A 24,240-nucleotide genomic window follows, 5' to 3' on the forward strand; every position below is an offset into this window, starting at 1 on the left:
TTTTCACTTCCATGCTCACTTCCCTGTTTCTTATCACTGCTTTCAAAGAACCAGCAACCTTTCTTCCCCGCTGTACCCTTTCAAGCACTTCACCCTCCAAATTGGCTAAATGTATCCAGTATAATTCGATGAACTAGGCAGAAAAAAAAATCATAATCCATATATGTTTTTGTATTATAAGCAAAAAGTGTTTCTTTATTAATAATCACTGCTTAGTGGAAATAAAGTATTTGAGTTTGAATTAGAGTGTCGGTGTTTCAATATGACCGCCAAAATCACACGTCCGCGGCGGGCGTGTGGCACAGACACAGCATTGATACTTCCTAACTAAAGGGCAGCATTGAATTATGAAGCAATATGGCCGCCGTCTTTCTGAACAATAATCCTGTTCAAGAGGTCACGTACTTAAGAGCACTTGAAATCTAGATATTTTAAAGTATGCGTTCAAAGATATTAACATGGTGCTTAGGAATGTATGTAACTTTTGCCAAGTTCTGATGGTAAATCTATACAGCACAAGCGATAAATGGAGTGGAAAGATGGCGGAGTCAGCATCAGTGGTGTGATTGTTGTTTGTCTTGTGGCGTCAGCTGTCTGTAATTATTGGTGAGCCGAGGCCCGAGCACCGAGGTGTACTTGATCATTTCCCCGTCAGGACGATCGTGTGGAGGGTGTTCACTGCGTCCTTCAATGATAGACTCCACCAGTAAGTTACTGTGTTAGCCATGTCAGATGTGCTAAATTACAAATGTATACACAACTGATTCATTCTTTACCAAACGGCCGCGGCCTTTCCAGATTTTCTATTGAATGTTTCACAGGTTGATTATTATTCCTGGATTACCACAGCTACTGGGGATTTTTATAAACCTGCCTCTAAAAGCTACAAATGAGGTTTTAGAAAAGCGTTAATGTTTCGCCGTGTACCAGCAGCTGACCGTATTTAACATTCACGACGCGCATTTTTATATGTGAAAGCTGGCTGTCAAATGCAAGTGAGGTTAAGTTGGATTAGGTTAGGTTTGGCTGGGTTAGGTTTGATTAAATCATTAAATTTGCCATCGCTTTGACACGGGATACACTGATGCATCCAGTCAGAGAGACGGTTGGTAAACAATGCTGGCAGTCAGAGAGACCATCGGTAAACACTGCCGCGAGTGGCCTGGCCGCTTCCTTAACTACCCAAAAATAGGTTTATTTTGTTGTTTTCCAATCACTTCATGCAGTCACAACTCATTAGTTAACTATCTGTGTTGCATATGTACCAAAATTACTTGAGATTGTGGGTTTGTTATAATGCAGGTGGAATCACCACACCCATTTGGTAAAGAATTACCCTGTATGCTTATTTGGATCAAGTTTGTTTTAATGTTTCATTCTCTTTCAAATAATTTTTAAGATGCTGTAAAGTTTTGTGTGGTGTAGCTAGTAATTATCCAGTTAAACATACACTTGTACCAGTAGAAGGACCTTACCAATTCACTTCATATTCCTCCAGTTTGTTTTTTGTATTATTGTGACTGTTTTCAGGGTGGTAAATTACCTTTCCTGCTGAAAAATTTCCCACTGTCTTTAGCATCACGTTCCTAAAGCCATACGTACGATTCTTTGTCTTACAGTACTTTACGTACTCAAAGGCGGTTTTAATGTCCTAACTTTCCAACTGGAGGCTAGGTTAGGTTAGGTTAGATTAGATAATATTAAATTATTAGGTACAGTTAAGGTAGGTTAGGTTAGGTTAGATTAAATTATATTATTAGGTACAGTTAAGGTAGGTCAGGTTAGGTTAGATTAAATTTAATTAGGCAGACATGGGGGAATGTTAATCTGTAATCATAATCGATTTCAGACTTTTGTGTAGGTGGGGACGCCCATCATCCACTCACCCAATGTAGAGGTGCCATATAATCTCTACACTGAGTGACAAGCCAAATGGTTTCCTGTACCCAGGAAACCATTTACTACGCCGGGTGGTAACCATATAACCAGGGTTTCTGGCAGGGTTAAGTGTCCCCCACATTCCCCTATCCAAAATCACTTATCGTACTTTGTGGGGTGGAAGACGCGCTTTTTAGTCTCAAAATCATCTTCAAATATCCCCATGCGTCCTTGGAGGCGAGACTACCTTGGCTCCATTTAGAAGAATCACTTATACAGAGGATCACCTCACTGTTTGACAGTCAAGAATTTTTTTTAGAGTATAAACACCTTTGATTTATTGCAAAAAGTTACATTCACTTGTGTATATACAGGAAACTCGCACGGAACACGTGGGTTTCGTTCCTACCGTGCCGTGTTATGTGCGATATCGCGTATATTTAAACTACTCCGTATTTTGCTCCCTAGACCCCCCAAATGTGTTGTTTTGCTGTTATCTGTCACTGGTAATCACTAGAAAGCACTTTAAGTGGTTAGAAGGTTTATTTAATGTTATAACTCACAAATACAGTACTCCACAGCAAAACTTCAACACACAAATACTGTATGTAAACACAAGGAAACATTCTGACGCTGATCATAGGTAATCATATAAATCAGCTTAACTGGTACCAGGGCTTTATTTAATGCTTTATCTTTTTTGAGTGCTTTAACTTACAAGTACATACCAGAACAGTACAGTACATATTTAACTTAGAAATGCAGTACTGTGGAAAATCTGTACAGCAAGTCTTTAACGAACAAACAAAAAAGGCAATATTCCGACGCCGATCATAGGTAAGCATATAAATCAGGTTAACTGGTTACAAGGCTTTATTTAATGCTTTAATTGCTTACAAGTACATACCAGAACAGTAAATATTTAACTTACAAATACAGTACTGTAGAAAAGCAGTACAGTAAGAGTTTAACGAACAAACAAAAAGGCAATATTCCGACGCCGATCATGGGTAATCATATAATTCGGGTTAACTGGTTACAAGGCTTTATTTAATGATTTAACTTTATTTAAGTGCTTACAAGTACAGTACATACGAGAACAGTAAATATTTAACTTACAAATACTGTACAGTACTGTGGAAAAAACGAACAAATAAAAAAGGCAATATTCTGACGCCTATCAGGTAGACTGGTTATAAGACTTTATTTCTTGCTTTAACGTTATTTAATAGTACTTTAAGTTGCACATAAACTTACCAGAACAGTACAGTACTGTAAATATTTAACTTACAAATACTGTGCTACTGTACTCGGGAATGTCTCACTCACTGAATAATTTCCTGCCTAGATCGTCACATAATCAAAACAAACCGCGCGCTGCGGTGACGTTCGAGGATTTGATCTTTCAAAGGCCTCTCCTGCGTTAATTTGTAGTTTTCATAATGGTTCTTTAATCTTACGTTGTCTTATATGTATCCCAGCCCTTACCGTGTATAATTGCGAGCGCGTTCTGTGAGATCGTGTTCCATGCGAGTTTCCTGTACTCAGATTTTACGATTAGAAACACCCAAGCTTAAGAAAAAATTTAGGGTTTGTTTACAACTGGCCATGTGACGGTCTGGGGGTTTAGCGGTATAGCAGTTTAGCATCTAGCATACACACTGCTTTAGCAGGCTAACATGATCACTGGTGAACTCCCTGCTAACCTTCTGAAATGCAGTTCTGATCACTTTGCTTTCCATCCATTCAGTAGCTTGTAAGAGAATCATACTGGAGATGATGGCTAGCATGACATTTGAGTCACTGTAACAGACGTCTCGTATGGAAATTCAATAACTCTTGTTTGGCTGGCTTATCTTACTGATATTTTGTTTCATTAGAGACAAGAATATAACAGAAGGAAACAGTTTTATATTAAAAAAATGGGAAAAACAACTGCAACATTAAACAGTACTGTCTGAAATTACGGCTTTTTAGCAGTTTAGCAGTATAGCAGTTTAGCACCTAGCATTCCCCCAACTCTCAGAACTTGATCACTTCTGAACCCCTTGCTAACCTTCAGAAAGGCAATAATGATCACTTCACTTGCTATGCAATCACCGACTAGCAAGGGCATCATATTGGAGATGTTGGCTAGCTTGACTTGTTGAGTCATTGTAACAGACGTCTGTCTTATATGGAAATTCAATAACCCTTGTTTGGCTGGCTTCTCTTACTAATATTTTGTTTCATTAGAGACAAGAATATAATAGAAGGAAACAGTTTTATATTACCGTTACTGAAAAACGGGATAAACAACTGCAACATTAAACAGTACTGTCTGAAATTACAGCTTATTAGCAGTTTAGCAATTTAGCACCTAGCATTCCTTCAACTCTCAGAACATGATCACTTCTGAACCGCTTGCTAACCTTCAGAAGGGCAATAATGATCACTTGCTATCCAATCACTAACTAGCAAGGGAATCATATTGATGATGGCTAGCATGACTTTTGTTGAGTCATTGTAACAGACGTCTGTCTCATATGGAAATTCAAAAATTCTTGTTAGGCTGGCATCTCTTACTGATATTTTGTTTCATTCGATACAAGAGCATCATAGAAGGAAGCAGTCGTATATTACTGTTAGTGAAAAATGGGAAAAAGTTGCAACATTAAATAATCTATCTATCTATCTATCTACAGCCCGACGCCCTAATCCCGCAAAGGGTGGCTGCAGACAAAACGCCTCCAAGTCACTCTGTCACCCACCATTTGACTACCCTCCCCCCAACTCACCCCCCCCTCCCTCATATACCTCTCAACTCCATCCCTCCACCTCATCCTCGGTCTACCCCTCCCTCTTCATATTCCTCCGAAATTACAGCATTATTAGCGGTTTAGCAATTTAGCAGTTTAGTGACTAGCGATGTGGAAATTCAATCACCCCATGTTAGGATGGCTTCTGGTACTTTTAGGGTACATAAAAAGGTGTAAACATTCCTTGTAATTGATTTTTGAAAACATGGTTGTGTTGTTTGATTCTATAGTTCACACATGCAGGCATTTGAAGACATGCAGGCATTTGTTTTGGAGATATAGTGTATTCCTTCACTTAATGCCCTTTGTATTTTCTTAGTGAATGAATGAACTGGTTTTATTGAGTTTTGTTTTTTTAATACTTATCTCTATATACTGAAACATATGTAGTGTACTTTAATAGAGATGAACATCACGTCTCAAATTACTTTACTAAAGGAATCAGACACTTCATATTTCATAAACAAACCGGTAGTGTTAAGATGGCGTTGTGGTATGGATAACATTTTATAAGGAAGGGGTTGTTTGTTTGTTTTCTTGTCCTGTACCCTTCTTTTACATAAAAATAAAGACACCAAACATATATATACAGTACTGAAGAGAGACACTAATGTGTTAAGATAGTGTCATGGAATGAAGTAACATTACGTAAGGAAGGGGTTGTTTGTTTTCATGTCTTGTACCCTTCTTTTACATAAAAACAATGAAACCAAAGACAGATATACAGTACTGAACAGAGGTTCTGAAAGGTGAGTGTGTATTTTAGTGAAAAATACTCATATCAAGCAACCTTTCTGTAGTCTTAGTCAAGCCATACTTTTTTCCTCAGAGCTTCCCTTCCAGAATTAGGGTGCGTCTTTCACACTGCAGCGTCTACCATGCCATGAAATACGGTAATGATGGCAGTTGTTTCAGAGAGCCTCGAAGGGCACAATACCTACCCAGGGCCCCAACCAAATGGGCAGACTTGCGTAGCCATGTGGAATGTGAGAGGTGTGAATGAGGAGAGCAAGAGGGTGGAAGTGGTGATTGTGTTCAAGAGTGCGAGATATTGTGTGAAACGAAGATGAAAGGGTGCGAAGTGGAGGAGTGGGAGGGTGTGAAATGTGTAAGATCGGGAATGAATGGGCGAGGAAGATGCAAGGAAGGAGTTGCTTTGTTGATGAATGAGGTGTGGCAGAGTGGAATGAGGGACTACAAATGTGTTAGCTCAAGATGTACGAGTATGTATGTCAAGTTCAAGTTTGAGAAGATGAAAGTGGCAGTGATTGTAGCTTATGCACCATGTGAGGACAGGAGAGAGAGAGAGAAAGACAGATATTGGGATGAGCTGGGTGAAGTAGTGGGAGAAATGCCCAGGAGATATAAAGTAATTGTGATGGGGGATATGAATGGAAGAATAGGCACTGGTCCTGGAGATGACATAATGGGTTGCTATGGAGTACCAGGAGAAAATGATAATGGGAAGAGACTAAAGGATATGTGTCAGGAGAGGAGGTTGTGCATTTGTAACTCGTGATTCAAACACAGAAATGCACATAAATATACATGGTATAGAGGGAATGGGGACCGTGTTGAAAGGGGCCTGATTGATTACGTGCTCGTACAGAAGTCGATGATGGGCATGGTTGCTGATACGAGGGCTGTGAGAGGACGAAGTGGAGGTCTGTCAGATCATATGATTGTGGTATGCAAGATTAAGCTGAAAGGAGTGAGGTGGAGCAGGAGAGAAAGAAGCAGTCAGGAAGAAAACTGAAAGTTGAGAAGCTGAGGATCAAAAAAATGGCAGATGAATACAGGACCAAAGTAGAGGACGAGTTAGAATTACTGAATTGGAATGAAATGGATCTGGACAGACTGTGGATTGCATATAGGGATTGCTTAGTTAGGAATGCTAAAGTGGTATGTGGTGTGGCAAGAGTAACAACAAAGAAGAAAGGTACGGCATGGTGGGATGAGGAGGTAAAGAGAGCGGTGGAGGAAAAGAGGAAGAAGTGGCTAAAGTGGTTCCAGGATAGGGGTTCAATTGAAATAAGAACTGAATATGTTGAGAGCAAGAAGCACGTAAAGAGACTAGTGAAGAGGAAAAAGAAGGAGGTAAATGAGGATCTAGGAAGAAAAATGAATGCGAACTATTCTGAAAATAGAAAGTTATTATGGAAAGAGGTGCGGAAATGTAGAAGTGAAAGCGGTAAGAAATGGGATGGTGTAAAGGATGCAGGTGGTAGATTATTAACCCATGGAGATGAAGTTAGGACCAGATGGAAAGAATATTTTGAAAGTCTGATGAATGTGGATAGAGAGAGCAGAGCAGCTGTAAACATAATTGGTTTTGGTGGTGTGCAGAGAAGGAATGCAGTGCCAGGAGAAGTGACACTTGCACAGGTGAAGAGTGCTGTGAAGCGGCTGAAAAATGGGAAAGCAGCTGGGGTTGATGAGGTGTATGCAGATATGCTTAAATGTAGTGGAGAGAATGGAATGAAGTGCTTGTTGGAGATATGTAAGAAGGCATGGATGAGTGAAACTGTGCCTGCAGAGTGGAAAAAGGCTGTGATTGTACCCCTGTACAAAAATAAAGATGAACGAAGTGAGTGCAAGAATTATCGTGGCATAAGCTTATTGAGTGTGGTAGGGAAGGTAGCCTATATGGAAGAATTATTATAGAGAAAGTAAGAGAGATATCAGAAGTCCTAATGAGTGATGAACAGGGTGGCTTTAGGTGTGGCAGAAGATGTGTGGACCAAATATTTGCAGTGAGACAGATAGTAGAGAAGGCTTATGAGAAAGACCATAAGGTGTATATGGCATTCATGGATCTGGAAAGAGCATATGACAAAGTGGACAGAGAAGGATTGTGGAAAGTTTTGCGCATGTACGGTGTAGAGGGTAAGCTGTTAGGTGCTGTCAAGAGTTTTTATGATGGTAGTGAAGCATGTGTCAGGGTTAATGGGCATCTAAGTGAATGGTTCACAATCAGTGTGGGTGTGCAACAAGGTTGTGTGATGTCCCCATGGTTGTTCAATGTATATATGGATGGGGTGATGAGAGAAGTGAAAACACGAGTAATGGAGAGAGGGATGGCATTGGTAATGAATGGTGATGGATGGAATATCTCAAATTTGTTGTATGCTGATGATGCAGTACTGCTTGCAAGTACCGGACAAGAACTTGGTAGGCTAGTGCAGAGTTTTGCTGATGTCTGTAAGTGTCGTTCCTTGAGAGTAAATGTAGAGAAGAGTAAAGTGATGCTTATTGAGAGAGAAGGTGACTCCCAGTGCAATGTAACAGTGAATGGAGAGAGACTGGAAATGGTGAGAGAGTTCAAATACCTGGGTACAGTGATAGAAAAGAGAGGAAAATGTGCAAGAGAAGTTGAAAGTAGAGTGACACAAGGAAGAAAAGTAGCTGGTGCAATGAAGTCCTTGATAAGAAACAGAGGCTTGAGTGTTGCAGCTGCATGAGGCTTACATGAAAGAGTGTTAGTGCCAACTTTAACATATGGATGTGAGACTATGGTGTGGCATGAAAATGAAAAGTCAAGAGTAAGGGCAGTGGAGATGGGACTGCTGAGGAATGTATATGGAGTTCAGAGGGTGGATAGGATACGAAATGATGTGATTCGTGAAAGATGCGGAGTGAGGAAGACGATGGACACCAGAAGTGAAGAGAGTGTACTGAGATGGTATCACATGTGGAGAGAATGGATAACAATTGAGTGGTGAAGAAGGTATATCTGAGCGAATTCGAAGGAGGGAGGAGGCGAGGTAGGCCAAGGAGAAGGTGTAGAGATATGGTGGATGAATGTGTGAGGAAGAGAGGTTTGGAAGTCGGTGAGGCTAGGGAACTGACAGATCGAGCTGGCTGGATGAATTTTGTGAGATGTGCATGATCAGGGATTTTTGGCACCCCTTTTTAACGTGGCAGCGTCTTGATTGACTCCGTTGGATACGATATGTGAAGCTACAGAATGTGGTGAATGTTTTTGGCGTATCAGATAGAGCCAGGATTCTGGGGGCTTGAATGATGAGTGAATGGAAGCGTGGTCCATTGGATTGGGCAAATTTGAGCTGTCTGGACACTGCTACTCCTCACCCTTCCCTTGGGTGGGAAAGGAGGTCTGGATGATGATGATGATGATGATAATGATGATGTGTAATTGTAATCGTTATCGATTACTTTGGCTTTTTTTTTTCAAAGTAACCGCTATTGTAATCGATTACTCTCATATTATAATCGTAATCATTGTTACTTTTACGATTACAAGGCCCCAGATAAATTATTCTTCCACAAATATTTGTCAAGAATAAAATACTGTAGTTCAGTGTCAAACAGTCAAATATACACCATAAAAGTCCATAAGTAATATGAAAACAAAAGTGAATTGTAGGTTATCACTTAGAAGCTTCCATATAATATCCTGCCTAAGCTAGAATAATATCACCTGGGAAGATCTCAGTTGGTAGAAAAGTTAATAGAATGAAAGGGTCAAGGACAAAGTGAAGAAAAGTCTTGGTGCTTGAATTATTAAAACACATTTGTTTTGTAAATTGGTAAAAAAATAAAGGAACAACTTACCAGACATAGCACTGTACAGTACAGTATATTTTATCCAGAGTAACAGTCGCCATAGGTCCTGCAGAGCTTAACCCTATGTTCTTCCTTACTTAGGCAATTCTTATTAAAATGATTTGCATATAAGATATATCAATCAATCAATCAATCATTTCCTGTGGCACCCTTGGGGATGCATAGGGCCTCGATGAACTCACACCACCACATCCTATCTTGTGCTAACTCCTCAAGATCTCCCCAACACTCATCTCCAGCTTCCCGTCTCATTGTCCTCACCCACGTCTCTTTTGGCCTTCCTCTACCTCTCCTACCAGGTGCCACCCACCCTGGTGTACCTCGTACTATTCCCTGTCTTCTATACACATGTCCTAGCCACTTCCATCGTGAGAATCTAACATATTCATCGATCGGCTGCACTCCCGTTATTTCTCTAATTCTACTATTTGGTATCCTTTCCCACCACTTAACTCCTAATATTCTTCTAAGTGCTTTATTTTCAAACACCGAGAATTTATTTTCCATAGTCACTGTGCTGTACCAAGACATATATCCCTAGAAAATATCAGTTTTATATTACTAGACGATGATTTTGCTTTTAAAAACTAACCAGCTATTTAGTTAATCAGTGTCAAGTATGAAAGAAACGTGCTCATACTTATATAGTGCATAACAGTACATGTAATCATGAGTACTTCTTATGTAATCGTAATCGATTACTCTTACTTTTACTGTAATCATAATTGTAATCGTAATCTGAAGTTTGCAGTGTAATTGTATTCGTAATCGATTACTTGGTTCTTGGTGTTGAGTTAGGGCTTTCATTTCCGAGGGGGTCGGAGGAGCCCTTCCGGTGGCTTATGGAGCAGATGTCTTGCCTAGATGCAATGCAGTTGCCTGGACTTCCTTAATTTAAGAGGACACACACCAAACGAATGACTGGTTACCTTAGGGGACTGTTCAGACCCACACCTCCAAGGAGTACTGGCAGAGTGAAGTCTCGTACACCTAAGACAGACAGACGATCCCTCATTTCTGTGCGCATGGAGTGAAATCTTGGACAGTGCAAAAGAAAGTGGGCAATTGTTTCCTCTTGATCTCTGCACCACTGGCAGTAAGGGTCCGGCACCAGGCGTAAGCGGTGGAGATGGGACGCCAGACCAACGTGTCCAATGCGCAGTCTGGTGAGTGCCACGTCCAAGGCACGAGCAGTGGAACGGTCCCAAGGGTGAGAAGAGGAGTCTGTGCGGTAAGCCCCTAAGGTGGAGGAGGGGAGCTCTGCTGCCAATTCTGAGTCCCAGGCCTTTCCACTAGCAACCGTCAGAAGCCTGCTACAAGTTGCCTCTTGAAGTGGAAGAGTCTCCACTGCTGCTGAGGTCAAAGCCAGCCTTGCAGCCCTGTCGACTATCTCATTGCCCCTGATGCCCACATGAGATGGTATCCACTGTAGGCGAAGTACCCAATTCTCATGGAGAAGTTGACTCAGCAGGGTCTGGATCTCATAGAGGAGATGTCTTGCTGACTGTGCCTTGGGGGACACAATAAGGTGCAATGCTGCCAGACAGTCTGTATAAATGACCACCTTCTGGGGTTGGAGATGTGCCTTGATGAAGGCCAAGGCCTTGAAGAGGGCAAAAAGTTCCGACGTGACACTATCATGAAGTGCAGCCAAGCGCCATGTTTGGCAGAGAGAAAGGTCCACTAAGTATATTGCCGCAGCAGATGCTGCGGGTGTTGTGGTGTGTGAACCGTCAGTAAATACTTCAAAGTATCCCGCATACACCGTGTCCAACAGCTCTCTGTACAATGCTGGTGCTAGATGTCCATCTTGAGATTTGTCAAAAGACTCTGACAGGCAGAATGATACTAGAGATGAGAGGTCCCTCCAAGGCGGTGTTGGGGGCACTGAGGAGAGGGGCTGACGGAGTGGTGGTGGCAGCGAGAGGGACCTGTACGCCCAGAGAGCCCTGATCAAGAGTGGCTGGCGGGACCTCACAGGCCAAGCAGGATGTAACAAAATGACACCCGCCTCCTCGAAGAGCACTGGTAGAGGGTGGTGGCGGGAGGAGTGTTGTATGGCCTGGTAGCGGCAGCAAATGAGCTGCGACCTGGTGACATGTAGAGGAGGGACACCACTCTCCGCCTGCAAGGACAGCACGGGGGAAGAACAAAATGCGCCCAGGGCAATGCGTAGGGCGGCGTTTTGTATCGGGTCAAGTTTTCGCAACTGAGTGGAGGATGCTGAACCATAAACTGAGCACCCGTAGTTGATCTTTCCCGAGATGGCAGCACGGTAGTAGCCTAAAAGCAGGTCACGGTTGGCACCCCATTTAGACCCTGCTACACTCTTCATGACGTCTAGCCTCTTGGCGCAGGATGTTTGGAGGTATTCTATGTGGTGACGCCACGTAAGGACTGGCCCATCCAGACGAAGTCCCAAGAAGGTGTGAGTACGGACTGCAGGAGGAGATTCAGTGCCTATCCTGACCACCGGCTGAGATGGCATGCGACGCAAGGTGAAGGCCATCACGGCACACTTTGACACCCCGATCTCCAGATCCCATTGGTGAACCCAGTCCTCTAGAGTTGAGACAGCCGCCTGAAGTCTCCTCTGTGCACCTTCCATGGTGGTGTCCCTGCTAATGATAGTCACGTCATCTGCATAAACCAATGTGGAGACGTCCGGATGGTTAGGCAGGTCTGACATCAAAACATTGAAAAGCAGGGGGCTGAGAACTGAGCCTTGGGGCACCCTTCTACGGATGGGACGAGGAGAGGAAATGGCCCCACCAACAGATACGACATAACTCCTGCCATCAAGATAGTTGACAAACCACACCAACACTGAACCAGAGACCCCAAGGCGGGAGAGCTTATACAGGATGCCAGTATGTGGCGATGAGTCAAAGGCCCCCTTGATGTCCACGAAAAGGGCCAGCATATATAGCCCCTTTCGGTACGTGTTGTGGATCAGGTATTCCAGATGGCAGAGTATGTCCAAGGTGCCCCGGCATGGGCGAAAACCACATTGTTCCTCTTTAAGAAGGGATCTAGATTCTAGCCACCATGACAGGCGACGAGCCACCATCCTCTCCAGCAGTTTCCCTACACACAAGAGAAGGGCGATGGGCCTGTACGAAGATGGCTTGGTCGGGTCCTTGCCTGGCTTGAGGAAAGGCAGCAGCATTGAGGTCTGCCATTCCACCGGGAATATCCCCTGGCTCCAGCTGCGATTATAAATGTGAAGGAGGCAATCCTGCTGGTTGGGTGTCAGTCGCTGGAGGAATTCATTGGTCACTGAGTCTGGGCCTGCCGCCCTGCCGATCCGAAGGGCAGACAAGGCGGAGACAAGTTCTGAGGCAGTGAAAAGATTGTCTAGACCAGCAGTTGCAGGGGAAGAGACGCTTCGTTATATTACCTCGTACACTGTGGAAGAGGGCAAAGCAGATGGATGGCCGAACTGGGTGTCGAAGAATGACGCCAGATAGTCGGCCTTGGACAGGTCATCAAGCAGGCACAGACCATCCCTGCGGAGTGGACAAGTGTGGGTGGTAGGGCGTCCTGACATAGCCCGTAAGAATCTCCAAGTGCGGGCCGTGGAGGTGGAGAAGGAAAGGCTGGCACAGAAGGAGGTCCAGGCTTGCCGTTTTGCCAACTTGATGGTTCTGGAACAGATGGCATTAATCTGATGGTACTTGCGCCCCAGTTCTAGGCAAGGGTTGCGGCTCCACTTGTGCCAGGCTCGATGACGGGCCCTGACTGCATCTGCACATTCGACTGACCACCATGGGACTCCTGCTCGGTGTACACAACGGCGAGTTGAATGCTGAAAGACTCTGCCTCCCACCTCAACCAGGAGATGTGCAAAATCCATAGCCGACAGTGGAGGGGAGCCCCAGCTGCCTGGAAAACAGGAAGCCAGTTCCTTCTGGAATGTGTCCCATTTGTCTCCCACCAGCTTCCATCTTGGGCGACAGTCTCCTGACTGCAACGTGGAAAGGCCCGGATAATCATCGAAGACTGGTAGATGGTCACTGCCCATATAGGGACCCACCTCTACAGCTGGACATTGGAACACTGGATCTCCAAGGCAGAGGTCCAAGACTGATGGTCGTCCGGAATGGGGGTCATATCGGGTGTACAGGCCAGGAGGTGTGAGAAGACCGATGCGTGGGGAGTCTAAGAGTGCCTGAAAAAGAGACGATCCCGAATTGATGGTTAGTGAAGGATCCCAGAGGTGATGATGGGCGTTAAAATCCCCCATGATGAAGGCAGGGGCCGGCAGCTGATGAAAGTAATGTACTAATTCCTCCCGGGGCACATGACATGGGTTGTAACACAACAGCACTGACGCCCATCCAGATCTAAGAGCCACCCTTACTGCCAAGACTTCCATCAGGCCACTGGGATATTGGGTAAGAGGCAAACTCACACTCTGCGAGGTCTCCCGAACAGCCAGTAATAGGCCCCCACCCCTCCCCTGAGGGCGGTCTGACCTATAGACTATAAAACCCCCCAGGATGAGGCGGATGAGGGGTTGTAGCCAGGTCTCACACACCCCTACCACATTTGGTTCCCTTACAGCCACTAAAATTTTAAAATCCTGTGACTTGTGGACTAGTGAATGAGAATTCCACAGCAGGATTCTTAAGCCACCTGTACCCCCCATGATAATATCAGGGACAATAGCCGCGGCCAAAGGAGGGAACAGATTTCTATGAAGGACTTCCCCTGTTGGTGTAATGCCAGTGCCTCGGTGAGAAGTGTTATAAAAGAGTTCCCAGAACCTGGACCCTCATCAATGGAAGACAGAGGCTCTGAATTTCGTTGATGTCCTGGATGGGTAGGGTGAAGTCTCCGTCGGCCCAACAAAGGCAGGGCAGGGGTGGGGCCAGAGGAACACTGTTGGGAGGTACCATCATTCCCAATGGCAGCCATATCCGGATCCTGTGGAGGCACCCCCTGGGCTTGAGGGCTGGCAGTGCGGTGACGGTTGTGAAAAGCAGTGTGGGGGCGTGATGGTGCCTTATTCACAGTGGTGTCTGCATGGATAATGACCTCTGCCCCTGATGCGGGGTGGGTGGAGACTCCCAATACATCAGTCAATCCTAGGTCCTCCTCCTGAACATCATCAGCAAGGACTGCATAGCAGTTTGAGGATACACAGTTAGCATAAGTCTTACCTTGCTGAACGAGGGCACTGCGGGGGGCCTGGGAAGGTGTCAGTCGACCTGGTCCACTGGGAGTCGGGGTGCTACGGGACGCAGTGTGTAGTTCACGAAGGCACTTGTTGGTCTCCGCAGAGCTGGCACCTGCCTTCCTCATGGTCATGTATATATCGCTGGCCTTCCTGTAGATGGGGTAGACCTTGGACACCACCCTGTGTTCATCACTCCCACAAATAAAACACCTAGGGTCTCTGGTGCATTTCTGGCTGTCCTCTGATCCTGCCCTAAAGGGGTGGTAGCCACTACACATGGAGCACCTAACCTTATTTCTACAAGTAAGTCGGGTATGACCAAACAGATGGCAATTATGGTAGCGTAATATGGGACGGGTGTACTCACCAACCGGGAACGACAAGTACCCGAAGAAGACCCTGGAGGGAAGGGGGCCACGATAGGCGAGTCTTACCCATTGTGACTGGCTGGAAGCACTGGGGGCCAGAAAGCGAACTGGAATCCTGGTAACCTCCAAGAGTTGAGAGGCATGGTTGTCTGCTGGGCGCAGCCTCTCTGCTATAACTGAGACGTCCAGTTCTGGGTAAATCGGCCCAATCTTGCCCACTTTTACAGCACCTCCGGGTTCATAACTGGCGCGCCTGCACACCACAGCCCAAGGTCCCAAATTCACCATTTCCTCTGGCTGTTATTCGAGCTTGGTCAAGTTAGCTGAAAAGATTACAAAGGATAGGCATGATCCATCCCCCAGTGGCTTGGTGTATCCCTCCACAATGTATTTGGCAAAAGGAGATTCATTGAGGGCGTCTGTCACCCTCTGTGGGTGACAAAACACTCTGGATCGGTCCTGGGTCCGCACTATGTAAGTCACCCTTGTCTGCACTGCCACACCTTCCTCTGGAGCTTGAGTGACGGGCTTGGACTGTGGCAACGTTTTCCTGGCCTTCTCAGTCGATCCCGAAGACTTTTCCTCACCCGAGGTTGACATATGGTGGGGTCTTTTTCCGCCCTGCCAGCCGGTGTCCATATCTGCCCCTCCACTCTCCCCTTCCATTTCTCACCACTACACACACACACGTACCTCCCCTCCACACAAGAGGTACTAAACACTCCACCCCGTATAACACACTCTATGGTAAGATGTAAGAGCAACGTCACTCCGGGCACCGGGACCAGATCTCCGAAACGTCCGTACGCTATGGCTCTCTCACCCAGAATCCTAATCGATTACAATACCCCTGTAATTGCACCATGCCTGTTATTAGGTACAGTTAAGCTAGGTTAGGTTAGATTAAATTTAATTAAATTATTAGGTACAGTTAAGATAGGTTAGGTTAGTTTTTGTTAACACTTACGTTAGGACTCCTTTCACCATTATAGCAGACAGATTGAACAAGTTGACACAGCAGAACACAGCTAAAAACAAAGGCGAAACAGATTTTGCATGAATCATTTATGTACTACCGCAGAAAAATATATGTAACAGACTATCAGGAAGAAGAACTGGCTGTGGAAGGTGCTTTTACTGCTTCATATAATGCGTATCTTTACCGTTATCTAAAACTGACTCGTTTTCATGACCAAATGAGAAACTTGGCATTAATTTGGGGAATTAGTTTACATTGTGGATTTTGAAAAGGTCTTGATGGTTGACTTTTTTTTTTTTTTTTTTCTTTTTTTCACTACACAGGCGTCATGAGTACTGTCCCACTACACAGGCTTCATGAGTACTGTCCCACTACACAGGCTTCATCAGTACTATCCCACTACACAGGCTTCATGAGTACTGTCCCACTATATAGGCTTCATCAGTACTATCCCACTACACAGGCTTCATGAGTACTGTCCCACTACACAGGCTTCATGAGTACTGTCCCATTACACAGGCTTCATCAGTACTATCCCACTACACAGGCTTCATGAGTACTGTCCCACTTGTTACATAGCCTATGATTTCATCATCCTTTGTGTAATTTTAACGCACAGTTGCTGCATGTTTGATCACGAGCGTGTTCTGCCTCAGTCCCCCCCTTCTACCGTTATAGTAGAGTAAATCGTTCTCTCTGTTATACTTTGCGGGATTTTCAGCTCTCTGTCCCCATGGCTTCATTTGCGCGTCCCTCTTACAAGTTGTATCAAGCTCTGCCAGCCCCTATATAATGAGCTCAGTCTCTGCATCATTGCCACTTAGATCTGCTCCTCATTTTGTTCACATCTCTGTCCTCCCCTGTACAGATATTATTATTGTGAGTGCTCAAGAAATCTCCAACCATCTAGCAGCTGTGTGTAATTTGAGTATAACTGTTGTTGCATTTTTTCTTGTACTGTATAGCATAAGTTTAATTTGTAGGCCTAGTGAAGTTTTTGTAATTCGTGTGGGGTTCTTTATGTCAGTCATTTTTGATAATAGTTTGTATCTGTAATTATTTATCTGGCATTCACTGAGTATTATCTGGTATCTCATTTTATCAGGGCTGACTTAGATAAATTTATTCTTGCTAATTTCGTGTTAATAGAGGATAATGCAGTTAACCATATATTTAACCTGTTTTTGCCATTACATTATCCATATGAGTCCTGAATGTTTTGTTGTTAGTTTGAGCATTAAACTTTAACTTGTAATTTTACCTAACTCTTTTGTTTTGAACCTGGAACTTTACGGGACAGTAGTGATTTTTAGCATTCTCACTTAAAGTGTACGTTATCTTTCTCTGTTCCGTAACATAAATTTGGCGACCTCGCCAGGATATTTAGGATATTATCATAAGGATATTGCTTGATATTTTGTGACTGTTACTTATTAATTATGTCTACTATTACTACACTTGATGAAGCCAAAGATTTTTTGTCAAATGTGCAAACAGTGTGTGATATAGAAAACAGAACAAAGAATGAACTTAAGCTCGTTGCTCAACAATTGGGAATTGCTGTTCGCTCTCATCATTCTAAAGATCAAATTGTTGACATGATTAATGAAAGCTTGTTTAATGTAACTCCTCGAAATGAGCAAACGCAGATTGAATTAGCTAAGTTACAGCTAGCTCTGCAGGAGGCTCGTGCTAAAGAAGCTGAATTTCAGGCAAAAGCTAAGGAGGCTGAGTTTCACGCACAAGTTGAACTTGCTAGGATTCAGGCAGACCATGAGTATCACATGAAACAAGGTGGAACTGGATCATCTTGCTCTGATGATTTTGATGTGGCTAAACATGTTAAACTTGTCCCTCCTTTTAATGAATCTGATTTAACAAAGTATTTTCAGTTGTTTGAGAGGGTAGCTACAGGTTTTAATTGGCCTAAGGAGTATTGGCCAGTACTCCTTCAAACTGTTCTCACCGGTAAAGCTCAAGTAACTTATGCATCTTTGCCTCAGGATCAGTCTGATAATTATGATGTAGTTAAGAGCTTGATTCTTAAGGCCTATGAGCTTGTTCCTGAAGCCTATAGAGTAAAATTTAGGACAACTTACAAGCAAGATAAGCAATCCCATGTTGAGCATGCAAAAATCAAAGAAGATTTGTTAGAGCAGTGGTTAAATTCTAAGAATGTGGATTCTGATTTTGGTAAATTTAAGCAGATGATTTTGCTGGAGGATTTCAAAAGGTGTATTAGTAAAGATGTAAGCCTATATCTTGATGAGAAAAGAATAGATAATTTGTCTGATGCTGCAGTTTTAGCTGATGAATATGTTCTCACTCACAAGAGATATTCTAAAGAAAAAGGGAAAGCTGAGAGTAAGTACGTTGCCTCTACTCAGAGTACAGGTAACAGGAAAGAGAATAAAGATGATGTTTCTCAGGAAGTAAATACCAGCTTCACCTCTAGATTTCAGAAAAGTAAATGTACTTATTGTAGTAAGCTTGGTCATACTACGGAGAAATGTTTCAGGAGACAGCGTGATGTGAACAAAAAGGAGTCTTTAAATATTCAGTCAATTGGTCTAGTGTCCACTCTTGAGAGTTCCCAGAATTCTTTAACTGAGTTAACTGAACCTGCTTTGAGGGGTAACTTAAATTCTCATGATGGAGCTCCTCTTTTGAGCAGTAACGTGGGTGACACTCTCAAGAGTTCATGTGCTAATTTCCTGTCTGATGGTTTTGTCAGCCCTCTGGACAGTAATGACAGGAAATCAGTTCAAATATATCGTGATACAGGTGCTTGCCAATCCCTTATGCTGACCAGTGTTCTAGGCTCTAATGTTAATTCCTCTGATGAAACTGTAATCTTACAAGGTGTAGGAAATAATTACTTCTCTGTCCCTCTGTGCAGAGTGAATTTAGAGTCTGGTTTTGTTAATGGTTCCGTTATGGTTGGGTTGGTTGAGACACTCCCAATGTCAGGTGTAACTTTCTTACTTGGAAATGATATTGGTGGAAGTCAAGTGTGTCCAGCTCCCCAGTTGTCTAGTGAGCCAGTGGCTGCGGCCCAGGATTGTGGTGTCCCTGATGTGTTCCCTGCATGTGCTGTCACTAGGGCTAAGTCTAAAGTTACTGGTGATTTAGAGGATAATGATGATGATGATGTTATCCTAGCTGACACTTTTCTTGCTAATTTGGACCACTCACCAGATGAGGCAGTACCCCGTAGTGTTGATAATTTGTCTCGTCAAGAGTTGGTTGAGTTGCAGGTTGCTGACCCTGAGTTGAAAGGTCTAGCTAACTCTGCTTACAGTGAAGAAGAGTCAGCCGGTGCTTCTACTTGTTATTATGTAAAGTCAGGAGTACTTATGAGGAAGTGGAGACCCCCAACAGCATCAGCCGACTGTGAATGGGAGGTTGTACATCAAGTTGTCATCCCTCGTGTTTGTAGGCAGGATATCATTAGAGTGGCTCATGATTCCAGTTTGGCAGGACACCTTGGAGTGAGGAAGACTGTGGCACGCATTTTGAAACACCTCTACTGGCCAGGTATCTTCAGGGATGTTTCCTGGTATTGTAATGTCACACCTGTCAAGTTGTGGGGAAGTGTAATCAGACCGAAAAGGTTGCACCTCTAGTTCCCATTCCTCCTTTTGAGGCGCCTTTCACCCGTGTGTTGGTGGATATTGTGGGCCCTCTTCCTAAGACTTCTTCAGGATTTTCTTATGTGTTGACCATGATTGATATGGCTACTCGTTATCCTGAAGCCATTCCACTTAGAAACATCTCAGCAAAGAACGTGGTTAAGGAAATGCTAGGGTTCTTCACAAAGTTTGGTCTGCCCAAGGAGGTACAGTCAGACCGAGGAAGTAATTTCATGTCAAATGTTTTCAAGCAGTCTCTGAAAGAGTTGGGCATCACCCAGATCACGTCTTCAGCTTACCATCCCCAGACCCAAGGAGCGTTGGAGAGATATCATCAAACACTCAAATCGATGCTCAAGAAATACTGTTTGGAACATCAGAAAGACTGGGATAAAGGTCTTCCATTCGTTGTGTTTGCTGCAAGAGAATCTCCAAATGAATCACTGGGCTTCTCACCTTTTGAACTACTGTTTGGCCATGAAGTAAGAGGACCCCTTAAGTTACTCAAGGAATGCTGGCTGTCGGAGGAAGATGACGTCAACCTGCTGGAGTATGTGATGAAGTTCAAAGAACGGCTGTCCACTGCTTTACAGCTGGCGAGAGAGAATTTAGGAGCTGCTCAGGAGAAGATGAAGACTTGGTATGATAAGAAGTCCAGGTTACGCCACTTTCAGCCAGGAGATCAGGTTTTGATTCTGCTACCAGTTCATGGGCAACCTCTTCAAGCCAAGTTTAGTGGCCCTTATTTCGTGGAGAAGAAACTCAGTGATGTCAACTATGTCATCGCCACGCTAGATCGTAGAAAGAGCAAGCAACTATGTCACATCAACATGCTAAAGTTATATCACAGGCGGGACGAAAATAATCCAGTCTGCACTGTAGCTGTTCCACCCGAGTCTGCAAGTGAAGCTCTCCCATGCAGTATGAGCCTGAGTGATAGTTTGGGGAAGAATCCTGATATCATGAATGATCTCCAGACTAAGCTTTCTCATCTACCACCCAAGGAAAGGCAGGAGTTTTCGGCATTACTGCAGGAGTACCCGCAAGTGTTCCGTGCCACTCCAGGAAGAACCACTGTGTTGATGCATGATGTCGATGTTGGAGACGCAAAGCCAATTAAATTGCCTTCTTACCGTGTGAACCCAGTGAAAGTTCCTCTCATCCAGAAGGAGCTTGGCTACCTGTTGGACCACAAGATGATTGAGCCCTGTCAGAGCGAGTGGAGTTCTCCTGTCACTGTAGTCCCTAAGCCAGGTGGGTCACAGAGGCTTTGCATCGACTACAGACGTGTTAATCAGATAACCAAAACAGACACTTGCCCTCTCCCTCGTGTGGAAGATTGCATAGACAAGATCGGAAAGGCTAGGTACATAAGTAAGTTTGATTTGTTAAAGGGATACTGGCAAGTACCTATGACTGAACGTGCTAGGGAGATCTCATGTTTTGTAACACTAGGAAAGGCTTTTGCATGTTCTGTAATGCCGTATGGTATGAAGAATGCACCAGCCACATTTCAGAAGCTCATGAATGTTGTAACAGAGGGTTTGGCAGGGTGTGTTGTTTATATTGATGATGTATTAATCTTCAGTGACAACTGGAAAGATCACCTATGCCATGTCAGTAAATTTCTTGACCGTTTAGTTCATGCTAATCTTGTAGCTAATTTATCAAAGTGTGAGTTTGGTCAAGCTAAAGTTCAGTACCTTGGGTATGTAATTGGTGATGGACATGTTGCACCACCAGGAGCTAAGGTTCAGGTTATAAGTGATCTTCCCAGACCTAAAAGTAGGAAAGAGCTACAAAGATTTTTGGGAATGGTAGGTTATTACAGGAGATTTGTTCTTAATTTTCTATTCTTGTATCACCACTTACAGACCTACTGAAAAAGGGAGTTGAATTTGTCTGGACCGATAACTGTGAATCCTCTTTCAACAAACTTAAAGCTATTCTATTAAGTCAGCCAGTGCTTGCTACTCCAAATTTTGCTAAGCCTTTTAAGATGGCTGTTGATGCAAGTGATACAGGAGCTGGGGCTGTTTTGCTGCAAGAGGATGATCAGGGTATTGAACATCCTGTATCTTATTACAGTAAGAAGTTCACTCCACCTCAAAAGAACTACTCAACTATTGAGAAAGAGCTTTTGGCCTTGATTTTGGGTTTACAGCATTTTTCATTTTATTTGTGTTCTGGTTTTGACCCCATAGTCATTTATACCGATCATAACCCACTGAAATTCCTTAGTAAGTTTAAAGATAAAAATCAGAGATTGACAAGATGGAGTCTACTTCTTCAGGAGTATTCATTAGACATACAACATGTCAAGGGGAAAGAAAATGTTATTGCAGATTGCTTATCTAGACTTTAGACAGATTGTTTTAGAGTAATAAGAAATTTCCTTTGTAAATTTCTTTTTCTTTGTGGGGAGGTGTTACATAGCCTATGATTTCATCATCCTTTGTGTAATTTTAACGCACAGTTGCTGCATGTTTGATCACGAGCGTGTTCTGCCTCAGTCCCCCCCTTCTACCGTTATAGTAGAATAAGTCGTTCTCTCTGTTATACTTTGCGGGATTTTCAGCTCTCTGTCCCCATGGCTTCATTTGCGCATCCCTCTTACAAGTTGTATCAAGCTCTGCCAGCCCCTATATAATGAGCTCAGTCTCTGCATCATTGCCACTTAGATCTGCTCCTCATTTTGTTCACATCTCTGTCCTCCCCTGTACAGATATTATTATTGTGAGTGCTCAAGAAATCTCCAACCATCTAGCAGCTGTGTTTAATTTGAGTATAACTGTTGTTGCATTTTTTCTTGTACTGTATAGCATAAGTTTAATTTGTAGGCCTAGTGAAGTTTTTGTAATTCGTGTGGGGTTCTTTATGTCAGTCATTTTTGATAATAGTTTGTATCTGTAATTATTTATCTGGCATTCACTGAGTATTATCTGGTATCTCATTTTATCAGGGCTGACTTAGATAAATTTATTCTTGCTAATTTCGTGTTAATAGAGGCTATTGCAGTTAACCATATATTTAACCTGTTTTTGCCATTACATTATCCTTATGAGTCCTGAATGTTTTGTTGTTAGTTTGAGCATTAAACTTTAACTTGTAATTTTACCTAACTCTTTTGTTTTGAACCTGGAACTTTACGGGACAGTAGTGATTTTTAGTATTCTCACTTAAAGTGTACATTATCTTTCTCTGTTCCGTAACACACTACACAGGCTTCATCAGTACTATGCCACTACACAGGCTTCATCAGTACTATCCCACTACACAGGCTTCATCAGTACTGTCCCACTACACAGGCTTCATCAATACTATGCCACTACACAGGCTTCATCAATACTATGCCACTACACAGGCTTCATCAATACTATGCCACTACACAGGCTTCATCAGTACTATCCCACTACACAGGCTTCATCAATACTATGCCACTACACAGGCTTCATCAGTACTATCCCACTACACAGGCTTCATCAGTACTATGCCACTACACAGGCTTCATCAATACTATCCCACTACACAGGCTTCATCAGTACTGTCCCACTACACAGGCTTCATCAGTACTGTCCCACTACACAGGCTTCATCAGTACTGTCCCACTACACAGGCTTCATCAGTACTATGCCACTACACAGGCTTCATCAGTACTGTCCCATTACACAGGTTTCATCAGTACTATGCCACTATATAGGCTTCATCAGTACTGTCCCACTACACAGGCTTCATCAGTACTATCCCACTATGCAGGCTTCATCAATACTATCCCACTACACAGGCTTCATCAGTATTGTCCCATTACACAGGCTTCATAAGCAACTGTAGGCTACATCACTATGCAAACTTCATCAGTACATTAGTAATATTTGCAAATTCAGTATAAGTAGTAAAGGAATCCACAGATTTTCAAAATCTGGCAAGTCAGGCTGGCTTTTCTGGAATTAAAATGAAAGAGAATTGTATGTTTTATAATTGTGAAGGTTATTTGAGGCCCTGTGCGGTGTATGATACACAAACGGCATTTTTTATAAGTGCCAAAAAACACGGTCAGAGTTTGTAATATTTGATTAGTGATAATGCCAAAACTATTATAGCTAGGGTTATGCTGTTTGCAGTATGTTAAAGCTGAATGTCTCTACATTATCCAACAACTTTTTGGTAAAGAAACTATTATTTTTTATATTTTTCCTGTTAATTTGGAAAAATATTAGACATCGCGATTTTACGTTGCATGCAGTTGTGTGATCTTTGCACAGCAATAACACAAAAACTAGTACCATTGGCCTATAGCTAGAGGATTCCTTTATGTTTTAAAATGAAGTTGAATTTCAGTAGACTGTTTGCAAAATTTTATGCAAAGTTATCATCAGTGAAAATAACTTTCATAAAGTTTTGGAAAGATTATTCATAATTGTTGTTTTATTTGCTTACCAAGTACTTGTACTGTGTGATTTGTGAACGGTAGACATTCTTGTTCTGTGAAAATAGTTGACACAGGCACAACACCACGGTTGTACATACTTTGGTGTTGTGTTACAATACTGGTATTTTACAGGTTGTAGGTGCAAGCAAACCTGGTAATAATAACAAGAAAGGTTCCTAAACCAAGGGATTTCCCCGGATGGAGACAGTGCAATATTAAGGCAATTAAAACAAAAGAACATAATAAAAAGAAGAAGAATGTAAGTACAAGAAAAAGACATTGTTGCATTAAAAAGCAACATTGCAATAAAAATAATAACCTAATTGACAAAATTAATAAATAATAAAGAATAAATAACCAAAAACAATGACACAGGAAAAAACAGTA

Source organism: Coenobita brevimanus, chromosome 106, assembly GCF_032717465.1.
Source record: "Coenobita brevimanus isolate Jiangsu-jjx chromosome 106, ASM3271746v2, whole genome shotgun sequence".
Taxonomy (NCBI): domain Eukaryota; kingdom Metazoa; phylum Arthropoda; class Malacostraca; order Decapoda; family Coenobitidae; genus Coenobita; species Coenobita brevimanus.